This window comes from Perissodus microlepis, chromosome 15, assembly GCF_051167445.1.
Source record: "Perissodus microlepis isolate ML-2025 ecotype Zambia chromosome 15, ASM5116744v1, whole genome shotgun sequence".
NCBI lineage: Eukaryota > Metazoa > Chordata > Actinopteri > Cichliformes > Cichlidae > Perissodus > Perissodus microlepis.
Genome location: NC_140475.1, coordinates 16,885,967 through 16,899,469, shown reverse-complemented (window position 1 = coordinate 16,899,469; position 13,503 = coordinate 16,885,967). Strand labels below are relative to the sequence as shown.

The 13,503-nt window shown below is 37.6% G+C and overlaps 1 protein-coding gene across 9 annotated transcripts in view; it reads left to right on the top strand.

Moving 5' to 3' along the window:
- ryr3 (ryanodine receptor 3) overlaps window positions 1–13,503 on the top strand; it is a 113,677-nt gene that overhangs the window by 1,022 nt on the left and 99,152 nt on the right. The window lies entirely within an intron of this gene.

The window sequence follows — 13,503 nt, the reverse complement described above, 5'->3', positions numbered from 1 at the left end:
TCTGCGTGGTTATGCACAGCAGATATCCTTGTAAATGATATGACAGCTTGTATGTTGGTGTGGTGAGAAAAGCTATCGTAGCGGTTTGACCGCGCTCGTATTCTTATTATCTGTTGAAGCTTTGTGACCCTGGTGTTGCGTCAGCAATAATATGACTCCCACAACATGGACAGAAGCGATGGCTACAATTTTTTTTATACTTCTTTATGAAGCTTTATTTTTTATTTATGTTTGAATCTCAGGAGGCATTTAGATGACTTTTTTCTGATTTGCACATTGGAAAGAGTTTGTTTCAGTTGTTGGATATATTGTAATTGGCCAAATTTCTAGTTATTGTTAATCTGTTGTCTAAATGAGAAATTTAATGAGATTATAAAGATCAGAAATACTCTTACTTGACATAAAAATTATTTGTTTTTGAAGTGGTACTAAAATGATTTACAGTACATATTTTTGCTCAAGCAGCCACTGATTTCCATTCTTCTGTAATTCGTCACTGTTAATAATTCGTAGATTGACATCAAAGTTGCAGTGAATTGCAGAATGAGCTGCTATATTTAGCAAGTTAATGCTTGTTAGCTGTGACGTATTTCATAAGTCAGGCAAGTTTCAGACGTCTGCTGATAGATTTTAATTTTATACACAAATTAAAGGAAAGCAACAGGATGTCAGAAAAAGTGAAGCCTCTGTAGAAATACCCCTCCAGCCATTGTAATGTAATTCTTCCATAATGTTAGATGTGTTGTTGGAGACAAATTGGTTATAACTGCATCTATCCAGGAAGTTTAGCCGCTATAATATCACTCACACCTCTAGACTCTTATTTTCAAAGAAGGAACTTGTAGTCATTTTCATTAGACCCTCTTTGGATCTTTTAGAATCTAGACAGTCAAGGATCGTGCTGAAACTGAGGGCTTGTTTTGAGACTTCATCCAGAGCCACAAATATTTGGATTATGCAGCTTTCATAGCTAGTAAGATCTTTTAAGTCACATTGAGTTTAAGTGTCGTATTCGTATTCGATGCCCCAGAGATGGTGATATATAAATGACCTCTGATCTATATGTCAGAGGTCTGTCTGATTGTGAGCAGTAGGCGGGACCTTGTTCTTAACAGCTCCCACTATTTGTGAAGCCTGTGATATGCTGACACATGCCTCTCAGATTCTACTGTCACAATGGCATCCCAGTTATTTGATGACAACAGCGATTTGTGGGGGGGGGGGGGGAAACCTTGTTATCAAACCTCTGTGGTGAGAGAAACGTGCCCCCACAGGAAGCCTTAAAATAAGAGCGCTAATTGAAATACACCCCATTACAAACTGTTGAACATTTAGGGATAAGCCTTTGCACAAGTGGTGTGGCTTTTGTGAAGGTAGCGGTCAAAAGTTTTTAAATGATTGTTGCCAACAAGTGACATTGTAGTATGGCTTTTGTTATGGATATGGAAGGAAAATAATTACCCGACCAAATATTTGGTAATTGCAGCTGCTATTTTAAGGAAAAACAAAACATAAAAAACAATGTAATTAAATGGCCAAATGTGCAAAGTGTCCAGCTTTGGATTCATCTTGTCAGATGGTAACAGAGGCCCAGACATTGTGATTCGCTTTAAGCATCATCGCTGCTGATGTGTAACTTTGAGAAAGCTGGCAGCTTCTCTGTCAAAGGTGAAGACAGCAGTTGCTTCTGAAACTTAATATTGTACCACTGAAGCTTACTCTCAGCTTTGATTCAGGGAGATGATTAATACTCCACCTTATGATACAATGAAATGATGCATTCATTGATTAAGACCAGGCTTTCTTTGAGCGTTTCATTTAGAATAAAAGTCACTAATGTCGTGGCATTGAGTTCATGACTTGGATCGGATTAAGGTTTGTTCATTGACACTCCTCTGTTAACATATGTCAGTTAATCATTATTAAACTCTGGCCACTGGAAATACAAAAAAGGAGTATTTAGGCACTGATTTATGCATTTCTTTTCTCCTGAGAGCAGAGAGAGTTACAAGCAGTGTTTGTAGTAAATGACCAGACACATTATAAGCTAATCATTCTCCTAAAAGCCATAGTTTTAAAAACATATTAAGTATGCAAGCTTGATAAATTAAGGATGTATTTTAGGATGAAAGAATAATGACCCAGGTCTAATAAAAGTAGGTTCCTTTTTTTCCTGGATCTTTTACCACAATCATGTTTATAGTCTTCAAATTCATACTAAGAACATTTGGTGGAGTTTTTGCCTGAAAAATAAATAAGTTGGAATAATTAAACAAAAAAATCTGCCAGAGAACATTATTTGTTCAGCCAGTGGCTGAAAACAAGAAGCCTGGTTTGTTTTGCTTCCAATCTGATTAAAATTTCCAACATTATCTCTGTAAAATGCACCAGTGTCACATGAGAAAGCTTGACAGGAATAGCTACAGTATCAGTTGGGGTGGGTTTAACCTATGTTCAGCTGCGGCTTTCTTTGTAGAAGTATTATTGGTATGTTTGCATTATACACACTTTTAAAAATAAATAAATAAATAATAAAACCTGTGTTGTCCAGGTGAGCTGCTGTTGCACTTTTTAAGCCAGGTGTTCGAGGCTTGCAGTCCACCAGTAGCTCCTCTGGGCTTATTTGGAGTTTATGTTGTTCTGGCAGCCTTCTGCATACCAAGGCGAGGACTCGAGGGGTTTAAATTTAGCCTTTTTAAAGATGATGCTTCCACAGCACATATAGCTTTGCTCGCCTGGCACTAAACTAAACCACACCAGGGGCAGTGCTTCAGCCGGGGACGCACAACACCAATGGCACTTTAACACCATTTTTATGGGGATAAAGTAGCATTTAGAAATCAAATGCTTAAACCACATAGTAATATACAGCATTTTCTGAAGCTTAGTGTGTCAAAGTAATGGACAGTGTCACTGTTCTTTCAGGTTTCAATCAAATGTGTTGGTAGGTGCTGGTTGAAACATTTTCAGTAGGTTTGCAGAAAATATGCACTGATCTTAGTCCAAGACTTAAAGACTTAAAGCTAAAGCTAAAACTAGGTTTAATCCATGTCTAATAATCTGAGCTTTTAAACTTAAAGTGAGTAAATAATTACCAGATTACATCTTGGAGGATCTCTTCATGTACAGTAAGGGTAACTGTTTGTGGTGCTTAATGAGTGGGGTAGAGTGCACATAACATTTATTCTTTTTTCTAGAGTGGTTTTGCATCGACTCTTTAAGGTTAGGTATTTGAATATGAAAATCTGTTTCAGGCAACGTTAAAATGAAATCCTGTAATCTTGAAAATGTCATTTTAGTGCTGAGCAAAGATGAAAATGCAATGATATAATTTGCGTGTTCAATTTTGACACCTCTTTATGAACATTTTATGTATCTTAGAGTTAAAAAGGTATAATCTTTGAAGTTATAAGCTGCCATACGTTTAGAAATATTCAGATGTTTTGTCAATTTAAACAAAAAATTAAAATCAATGGTGCAATTTCATTCACCTTTTTTGCAAGCAGATGCAGTTTCTAAATATTTCACTATGGAAATTCTTGCTGAATGTTTAATAAATTGCATTGTGTGTATGTATACCATTTAACTTTCCATTTTAATATTTGAATATTGTTTCTAAAACTCTATTTGAAAATAAAGTGTAAACAGCTTTTCCTGTTTCATGTAATATGGATACAGAATAATGGCGATTATTGCATTTTCTTTTTTTTTAAATAACACACGTAAATGTGGAAATACAGGTGTGACGTTTCATTTTCTTTTTTTGTTTATTATGGTCCTGGCTTCCATATCTGACAGTAAATGAAGTGTAATGCCGTTCAACTCTGATTTCAAGCTACTCACAAACTAAACTGGAGAAAAATGAGACCACATATTCTGTCTTGCTTGTCCCCATAACTAATAATGAATAATTTCACAGAGGCAGCTTTGCATTTATAGCAGACGACTAAATCTAGCATAGCCAGCAATACTGAAAAGTAATGAGCATGTTAAAATTTCCATATCATGATTCTGCAAGGATCCGCTGAGCGTGTGAGAGCAAGACTTCATGCAGACATCTGTGCGCCTGCCAGTTTTTTGTGACCGCTCGGGATGTGTCCATAGAGACAAAGCACTACAATGCATGAACTATCCACTTCAAGCGGGCTTCAAAGAAATATAACAGGGCTGACTACTCATACACAACAGAATAAGTGGCACTGCAGCCTGATTGAAGGATGGAGCATGTTCCATGTTGCACTAGTTGGCGCCCTTGCAAAGTTTGTCTCTCTAATAAGATATGGAGTGTTGTCCTGTGGCCTCAGGTGAACCTCCCTGAGCTTGATCTAAATTGAATAAGAAGGATTTCCTCTGTATTGATTGAATACGCTGTGATGGCAAAGCAACAGCGTGTTCTCTGGCAGGTTCAGTTCTTTACAGTCATCAGAACTGAAGGACAGCGAGGCTGCTGCCATCCTCGTCATTTACACAACCTTGACGTAATGGTCGTGCACTAACTCTTCTCCGTGCTTTAGATTTCTACATGCAAAACTAGGGCTGTTTAACTGAACAATAAATGAATTGGTCACACAAGATGATATAGATATAAGCTCACGTGGAGTTGCATTAGCAGGAAAATGTCTGTCTGTCATTGTTCTTCTGTTTGCTAAAGCTAGTGATACCTAATCTTCGCATTATTCAGTTTCCAGCCATTTTAACTAGTGTTGAAAAGCTTATGTAATGCCCATAAAACATGAAGGAGGGAGGGAAAGGCTCTTGTCTCTTAACCCAGTGTGAGGCTTTTGGGTATGCCTTCACCTGGAGACCTTATGTAAGTGTTCATTCCCAAAAAGCTGCATATAAAAGTTTCATATTTTGTTTTTGCTTTTAACACAGCTATGCCTTGTTTTGCTATCCCACAAAAATGCTGTCCCCATAAGATGTAACCAGTTAAATGAGCAAACATTATGCAGTCATAATCAATAATTATCTCTAAAGTCACTTTATAGAGCAACATAATTTCAACCTACATGCCTTGAGTTTCATATCCCAACCAGGAATCCAAGCAAATGTAGTCTGTGCCTTGGATAGACTGTTCAGTTTCAGCTACAGACGTTGTGCAGCAAGTTGCTGTGGGGGTCCAGGTAGAGTCAGCATGCGAATCCCAGTAGGCGCAGCAGCAGCGTGAGCGGACTCTCAACCTAAATAATTGCCTTCATTAATCAACAGAGGACAGCAAAAGGTGCAGGCACTGAGCCTCTTAAAGTTTAAGTGTCTCTTAGGTCACGTAGTTCATTTTCAGTTAAGCGCAGCACAGTTTAGCTTTTTGTTACATCTTTGGCCACAATGGTGTTTCCTACAGGAGCCAGTTAGCATTTTTTTTTACCTTTCAAAAGGTAAAAGAGGATTAATTAAGGCTTCAGAAGTGTATTTTCTCTGTTTTTTTTCTTTTTTCTCCAAACTACAAGAAAACAAGTCAATCTACCAAACAAACTGTACATCACGATAAAACTCCTTTGAGATGAGCAGAGCTGCAGATTCAGATGGCAGTTAATTATTTTCTCTTTGCCATTTGACACAAGTTCTTTTTATAAGAGCTTTAAGTGTGCTGAGCATATAAGCATTTTTACAGGGACACCTTGGCATACAGTCAGTTGGGTGCCAAGTGCATTTTACAGTAATAATAAAGTTCAAGGACTCATTTCCACATCATTTTTTTTTCTTTTTTAAATGAACATGACAGAAATAGAAGTATTGTTTACATTACTGATCCCACCATTTAATAGCATTTTTAGATGTTCCACTGTTTTAGAAATAATTATTATGTTTGTCATGTCGCTAGTAATTCTCTCATCGTCGGTTTTTCAGTGAACTTCTATTTGTTGTGTGCATCCAGCCATGGCGGGTGCAGTGTAGAAATGACATCTTGCAGCAGGATGGATTTGGAATTCATGTCTAGCCTTTGTGCGGAGGGAGGTTTACCTTGTCTCAGACTGCTACTGATCTATGGCAAAACGCTTAAATGCTCAATGATTTTATCCTGTCACGTCTTCTATTGAGCCACAGTTGTCCAGTCTGTCGGAGGAATTAAAATTTGACCTTTGTGAAATGTGTTCTGAAGAAGCTGTATTTGCCCTAACATGTGTGAGGCTACAGTAGCATCAGAGCTAAAATTTGCATCAAATTTGACACACTCAGTGCTGACAGCATGTGGACTAACACACCTGATGCTATAGGCTAGGAGCTGAGTGCTTAGAGGGATAAAACAAGGCTGAAGTCAGTCTCAGGTGAATGTCTTCTCTTTACCTGATATCTACAATTCTTCCTGTCTGGTTCTCTGTTCACGATCATACACATACACAATCTTCTCACAACCCACTACACTTTGCCTGTGTCCACTCTGTCTCATCAGACAGGATGATAGACCGAGAGACTCCCCAGTTCCATCTCAAGCCTCCCCCCTCGATTTTTCAGCGCTTCTGCTGAGGTGGACGTCTCGGCCTTGCACGCATGGTGGCCTCTATTATTTGAAGCTGCTCTAAAGCAATATGCATACAAACTAAGCCAAGAAAATCCAATTTGTTATGAGGACACCATATAAATCTTGGAGTCTGTGATCCATGGCGGTGTACCGCCGGGCAAAACCTACCTGAATGCAGAATTTTTCTTTTTTTTTTTTTTTTTTAAATATAGAGCTTAGATGTGTGGTGCATTATTCATTTTGAGCCATGATGTTATCTCAGGTATTCACACAAACTTGCATATGAACACCTACACATATAAAAGACTTTAATATGTATCCAAGTTAAGCGTGACAGTGACTGTACAATATAAAATGCATCTTCAGTGACAAATCGGTGTGTAGCTCCTGAGGCCTGCGAGATTCCTGTTTTGTTTTTTTGTTTTTAAGCATGTGCTGAAGACATGTTTCATTAAAAAAAAAAAAAGACTTTCCTCAAGGATTCTCCAAGACTGTCAGATAAGTTCAAACTATATTTTGTGATATTTTCTTAAGGGTTAGTTTTTTTGTGAAAATCCCCATGGCAGTAATTGTAGATGACAACAAGAACAAAAGAAATGATGTATTGATTATACATGACATCAGCGTTTCATTGTTTTCTACAAATGACAGAAGCTTAAATGAGTTTGAGTATTATTTTTAAAAAAATGTTTCAGTTTCCTCTGTAGTTTACTGAGTGTAAAAGCGATATTATAGAAGCGATTAAAATTAATCTTCCAGTCATGTCTTAAATCCAGACAGATCCGTTGTTTCTCTAGTGGAAAGAGAGAGATGGGGGAAAGTTTTCACCTTCAGCCACTTGAAGTGTTCGACAGATAAACTATAATGCTTTTCTTCTCTTTTTCACGGCTATGAATACTATTATATATTTAAAACAATAAGCTCAGCATTATATGTAAAAACACCAAAAATGGATAGAGCACTCAAGCTTCAGACTTTGTTTTTTAAACTCCTGCTACTATATCATGCTAGTGAAAGTGGCTATGGTATCATCACCTCAGGCACACAGCTTTGGCTGTGTAAACAGCTGCTCCACCCAGCTACTGTTTAAACCCTCTGTTTGTGAGAGACAGCCAATCAGAAGAAAGTTGGCTTAATGAGAGGGTTGCGTTAAAGGTAGAGGATCTAAAGCAGATTATTACAGACAGATTGATTCATATCTTGTATATGACTCGTACTCATAGTGGTTTACACATTAGATTGGCAAACAAAAGGTTCCCGCAGTGGGGGAACAAATCTTTTTTTTTGTTTGCATCAGGAAGGGCCTCTGGTCTAAAACATCTGTCGAGTCAAACATGCGGAGCTACCTGCTGTGGACCCCTTGTGATAAGGGAGCAGCTGAAAGTAACTATATAATTACATCCAATATGGCACTAAAACATTCAAGAATTAAAAAAAAAATGACCTGGGCTTTCTATGAAGAGAATTAAAATTTATTTTATTTTATTTAAAAACTGGTATAAAGCTGAATTGGAAACTATCTTGAATAAGTTGAATGCTGCTTGGTTGTTTTTGCTGATTTTTGTTTCTGTACTTTGGGACTCGTTATTGTGCAGTATAACTCTTTCCTAATGTTGTGTCGGGCTGTAAAAGTGAAACCCCATCTTGACCAGCTTTTCTTAAAAATGGCTGCTACCTGTAACAAAGGTTAAAACAACACATTTGTTGAGTGTGAGAATTTCAGAGTTTTTTTTATAGACCAGTAGATGGTAGAGGAGAAAAAGGTGAAACTTAGCGTTAAATCAAAACCAACTGAGTTCAGGGCCCCGCTACACATTGTCAAGAGAAGTGAAATTAGACAAGGTACAGCAGGACTTGCCTGTCAAACAACAAGATGACTGAGAATTGACAGGAGGGCTGGAGCAGTAAGTGACTACACAGGAAGGATGACTGCAAAGGTCAATGTTTCTCCCTTATATTTAGGAAAAACGCATTATACTTTCTGTCAATATGAAATGTTAATAATTCACATAGCTAATAATTTACTGCTCAGCGACTATAAATTATTCTGTACTTTTTTTATGCTGAATGATTTTTGTTTGTGCTCTGAGGCTGAATGTGTGTTTTGTTAAGAGATTTATAAGTAAAGGGAGAAGGGAGGCTAGCTTTTGTTGTTAATGACTCAAAACATTGACTGACGGAGTGTAACAGCTACTGCTGCTCACACACAGACTTGTATAGATGATGAATTGTTATTCCAGGAGGGAGTGCTGTGGACTTCTGTGGAAGATTAAACATCTGAAATGAAAGGACAAAACTATCTTTCTCCTTCTTGGACAATGCTGTCATTTATTCGTCTTTTGTTTTGTTTTTTAACAAAACACCTTAATTGTAATGAGTATGTTTTGCATGACAAGAATAAATATTAAATAAATGTAAGATCAAATCAATAAGTGGATTCCAGGTTTTATACTTGTGTGAGATTCAAGGATGGAGCGATTTCATGAATCTTGTAGCCAAATAGCTTTTCAGGTGTGAATTGTGTTATACCATCATGTTTTTGTGTGTGTGTGTTTTGTTTTTTTTTTTGCTTTGTTTGAGTTGGATATACTGTAATTTGAGCATTTATATAATTCTAAAGATTTTTCTTACCTTAAGTATCAAGACAGTCAAGTATGAATTGGGCTTCAATTCATCATTTATTCCTTAAGATAGACCAACTACCTAAAGACTGTTGCATCTTTGTCTCAATAGAGAAGCTACAGATATAACATTGCAGCTGACTGTTCTGCTAAAGTTCAGTTTGTCTCAAACAAAAATTGAGGCAGAGCAGAAAACAGGCTGTGGCCTAATCTGACGTACCTCGCCCATTAACCAGAAACACTGAGTCTTTGACTTGGGTCATTAGCTCTCATTCAGTGCAGAAGATTATTTCTTCCTTCAGGGGCATCTTGGCTTTTGAAAAATGCTCATAAAGCTACAGTAAAATGTGAGATTACTAATTTATCAGGTTTTCAGTACTCCTGTCTTCTTCAAGTACTATTTCTCACTGCCACTACAGTCTGTCAGGCTTTTCTCTTATCATTTTCTTTTTACCCAAGGCTCTACAAGGTTATAAAAAATTAACATAAGGTTGTGAGATTGTGAAAAATATCCTCACTTATAGTGAAGTTCTTGGAGTTGACTGATCAGTCATGAATGAACGAAATTTTTAGATCTGAAAAGCAGTTGTTTATGAAAAAATCTTGTTTTTCCATATCAGAAACTTAGATATCAGATCCATATCAGATAGGCATCAACATCAATGTATATCAAGCTTATCAGGTTGTAGTTCTCACACATCTACACTGTATCTGCTTTGCTCTCCATGTTGTTAGCTAAGCTTCACTGAAAACTCGTAGCTCAATCTGTACTTAGCACCCTGCCTGACATTTATGAGAAACACGACTCCCGAGCAGACAGGGCAATTTTGACAGACTACCCACTGAGGCAGTGTGAACAAGGAGACGAATGTGCTGGGATTTCCTTGATTTCCTTACATTTCTAACCACCAAAGCCTGTCTGTGTTGATCTCCACTGAACGTGTGCAAAGCCTGCATATCAAAATAGAAACACTGAGGGATTGAACAGATTCACCTTTTCTCAAGTTCACATTGGTGGCAGCGCCGGGCGAGTTGTGGGAGTTTATTTGGCATGCTGGAGCATGGGGAGTTCTCGGGTGTCAGTTGGTGGATGCATCAGGCAGCGCACACACGCCCACCTGTTGCTGTCTGTTGAGCCAGGCTGGCTGTTCAGTTATTGAAGTAGAAGAAGAAAAAGAGTGTAGGAAATGCTGCAAGTCTGATAGAGAGTCAACACAGTTCCAGTGGTCATACAAGGAAATCTCTAACCTGTGTAAGAAACGATTTTGTATTCTTTAGATTGGAGATGTGTCAAACTCACAGGATTCAGAGGACGGGTGGGGTTGGTTTCGGTGTGGGCAGGGTCAAGTTCCCGCTCTACACTTGAAAGCTGAGGAATCAGCCACCCAACCCTCATTTACCTCCTCCTGCTACAGGACAGGGCCCTATACATAGTAATGATGCTGGTCTTTAGCTGTCTAGCAGATGGTCACGCTGCTTCTACAGGGATCACTTTGCCTTAGATTCACCAGATTCTCTGGCTTGGAATCAAGTCAAGAGTGCAGAGACAGACAGAAAGTGTCTTAAAGTGTCTTGGCTGTGGCCACACATGGCCATTTCATTACTTTTGGGAATCTGATCATAGAGATGGGATTTTTACGGGAGAAATTCACTCCTTACAGTTTCCCCTGTGGTTGTTTTTATTTAGAACCATCGTCCATTCTGCTCTTCCTCCTGTTGCTTCACACTGCTCAGATGACAGTTTGTCATCCAGTTTATGCAGATTCCTGATCTCAGTGCAACTCTGACCACTTCTGGTTCTAAAGCAACACTATCAAAGTGAAGCTGGCTCTGGAAGACACTGTGGTTGTCTGATTTTATTGATTTCAAATATGCACAAATCCGTAATAGTTGTCCAGTCTTCAGTGAAGGAGTTTCAACTTGTATTGCAACTTTTTCCTACTAACAAACAGAAAATTTCACTAAAAAGCCATCTGTGATTTGGTCATAGTCAAGTCACCCTAGGGTAAATATAGTATGCTGGTAATGGTGCCAGGCCCCATTAGTTTCACAAGGCCACCAGAATTCCAAACAGCTGAAAAGAAAGAGCTGTATTTACTTGATTTTAAAGAGGTGACAAGTCTTGGGTCATCCTGTGGCCGTATTGAGTTTCTCTATCTGTAGCCTGTAAGAGCAAACTGTGTTTCCTCCATCACACTACTACAAAGAAAGCTGCAGCATTGATTCTGAGGCAATACTGATGCTTTCTGCTATCAGTAATCACCTCCCTGAAGCCCACACTTGGATTGTGGGTTTTTAAAATGATGCCCATATGCGGTACTGTGCCAGTTTGACCACCTACTTATTTCACCATGACATTTCACTGGATTGTTTCACTTGGATCATATAGAACGACCAAAATATATTTTTAAAACCACAACTTTGTTTTTTTTTAAATGCTTCTTAAAAATCCAATTGTTAGTTTCTTTATCCATTAATTTCTGACATTGTTTTAGCTGTATTTCAGTGGTGGTGAGACATTAGAAATTTGCTTTTCTTGTGTTTAAACTTAAAGTTGGTGAAATGTACTTGCTGCCACTTAAGGTCAACTAATCCAGTTGCTGCTCATGTGGATCAAAGCCTTCAGCAACCAGCAGAGTGATGTTTGCCCACATCAATATATAATGCACTGTGCAACAGTCTTGAACAACCCCTCATTTCTTTATGTTTTGCTTCCAAGGAGATAGTTTATTGTATATTTTTGTTCTTCAAACTAGTCTTGAGCTTTTTGAAGGTCTTTAACCCTTTCATGCATGAATTATGACAACCTCAAGCAGGATTTTTTTCCTAAGTATTTTTTGTTCATCTTTAGGCATGACAAAACTATTTTTGAACTTCATTTTTTTTAACATGTACTTTTCAGAGTTTTTTTTTTTTTGTTTTTGTTTTTTTTTACATCTATTTACGTGGACAACATACGTTTTGACTTATGAATTTGGTATTTCCAAGTGTACCATCAACACTGACACAAATACAAGAAAACAGCCTTTGAATAGCTACCCACTGTAGTGACCACTATAAGTGAAAGGGTTAAAAAGTTGTTTTTTTGGGGGGGGGGATTTTGGGTGGGTTTTCTTTTTTGTTTGTTTTTGTAGCTGACCATTTTCAGAGGAATTATTTTGTTGTTGTTCTTTTGTTTTTCTTAAGCTGTTTAACCCTAACCTATGAATCATTCATGCACAAAAATGCACCTAACTCAAGGGATGGACCAGTGTTGTTTACACATAACAGACAACTTGGCAAAGAACCAATTTTAAATGGTGTCCTTAGGCACTTTATCACAAAAATAAAATTTTTTGCCATTTCCTTAAATCTTCAAAAAAAATCTTCAAAGAAGCTATTTGGTTACATTTCAGCCAGTGGTGCTGGAAATGTTCTCAATATTAATTGAAGCATGACTACAGAAAATAAATTCCAGGTTGTAATCCACCATAAGAAAAGCACATTAGTGGGAACAGTTTTGTTTTTTAAGCATGACAAAGATCCCAAACATATTTCCTATGCAATAACAGCTTATGTGGATAAACAAATACACAGCGGAAGAGTCTCAGTCATGGATTGGCCTCCTCAGAGCACAGACTTCAGCATTATTGAAGCAGTGTGGGATCACGTTCTCATGACAGGGAACAAATAAAAAGACTACTTAAATAAATTACAAAAAATATTGTCTAAGGGAGTTCAGACTGTGTTGAGGTTTAAGGACCAGATATTTATGTTCAAGCTTATTGGAATTGTTATTGCCTTATATACTGTATTTGCTGCTGATTGCTGTAGGCTACCTGAAGAGCCTGTTCTAGCATTTGACACACTTTTTTCATGGTGGAAGTTTGGAAGTAAAGACTCCTGGTATGCAACAACCGGTTTAATTGAACTGGAAAACTTTTAAGAAACAGCCAGGTGTACCGTTCTCCTGTTCATTTTATTTATGTATGGTTTTTTTTAATTTTTTTAAAAAAGGTAAGTGAACTGGCTCTGGCCATGTATTTAGTATGCAGACATTAAAGACTAGCGATTCATGCAAATCCAGGCCTATTACTCCATTGGGTCCATCTTTGATATATGAATACCTCCTATATGTATGTAAAGAGATTCCAAACCATCTAGTGAACCCTCACGTTACATGTAGATGCCAGAAAGAGTAAGACTAATATGAAACACTGCTTGACTTTGAACCTTTCCAACCTTGTTTTAACATTTTACGTCTGCTTAAAACAATTGACAGATTTGTCATTAGAGAAAATAGCTCCTGAAAGACGCATGCTTTCAGTTGTTTCCAATTCATTTTTATTCATAAAGCAGTGTGAAATTACCGACTGGAGACAATTTTCTCCTATATTGTAGGATTTGTATGAGCTGAAATTGAATGCTTTATGCATCAAGATT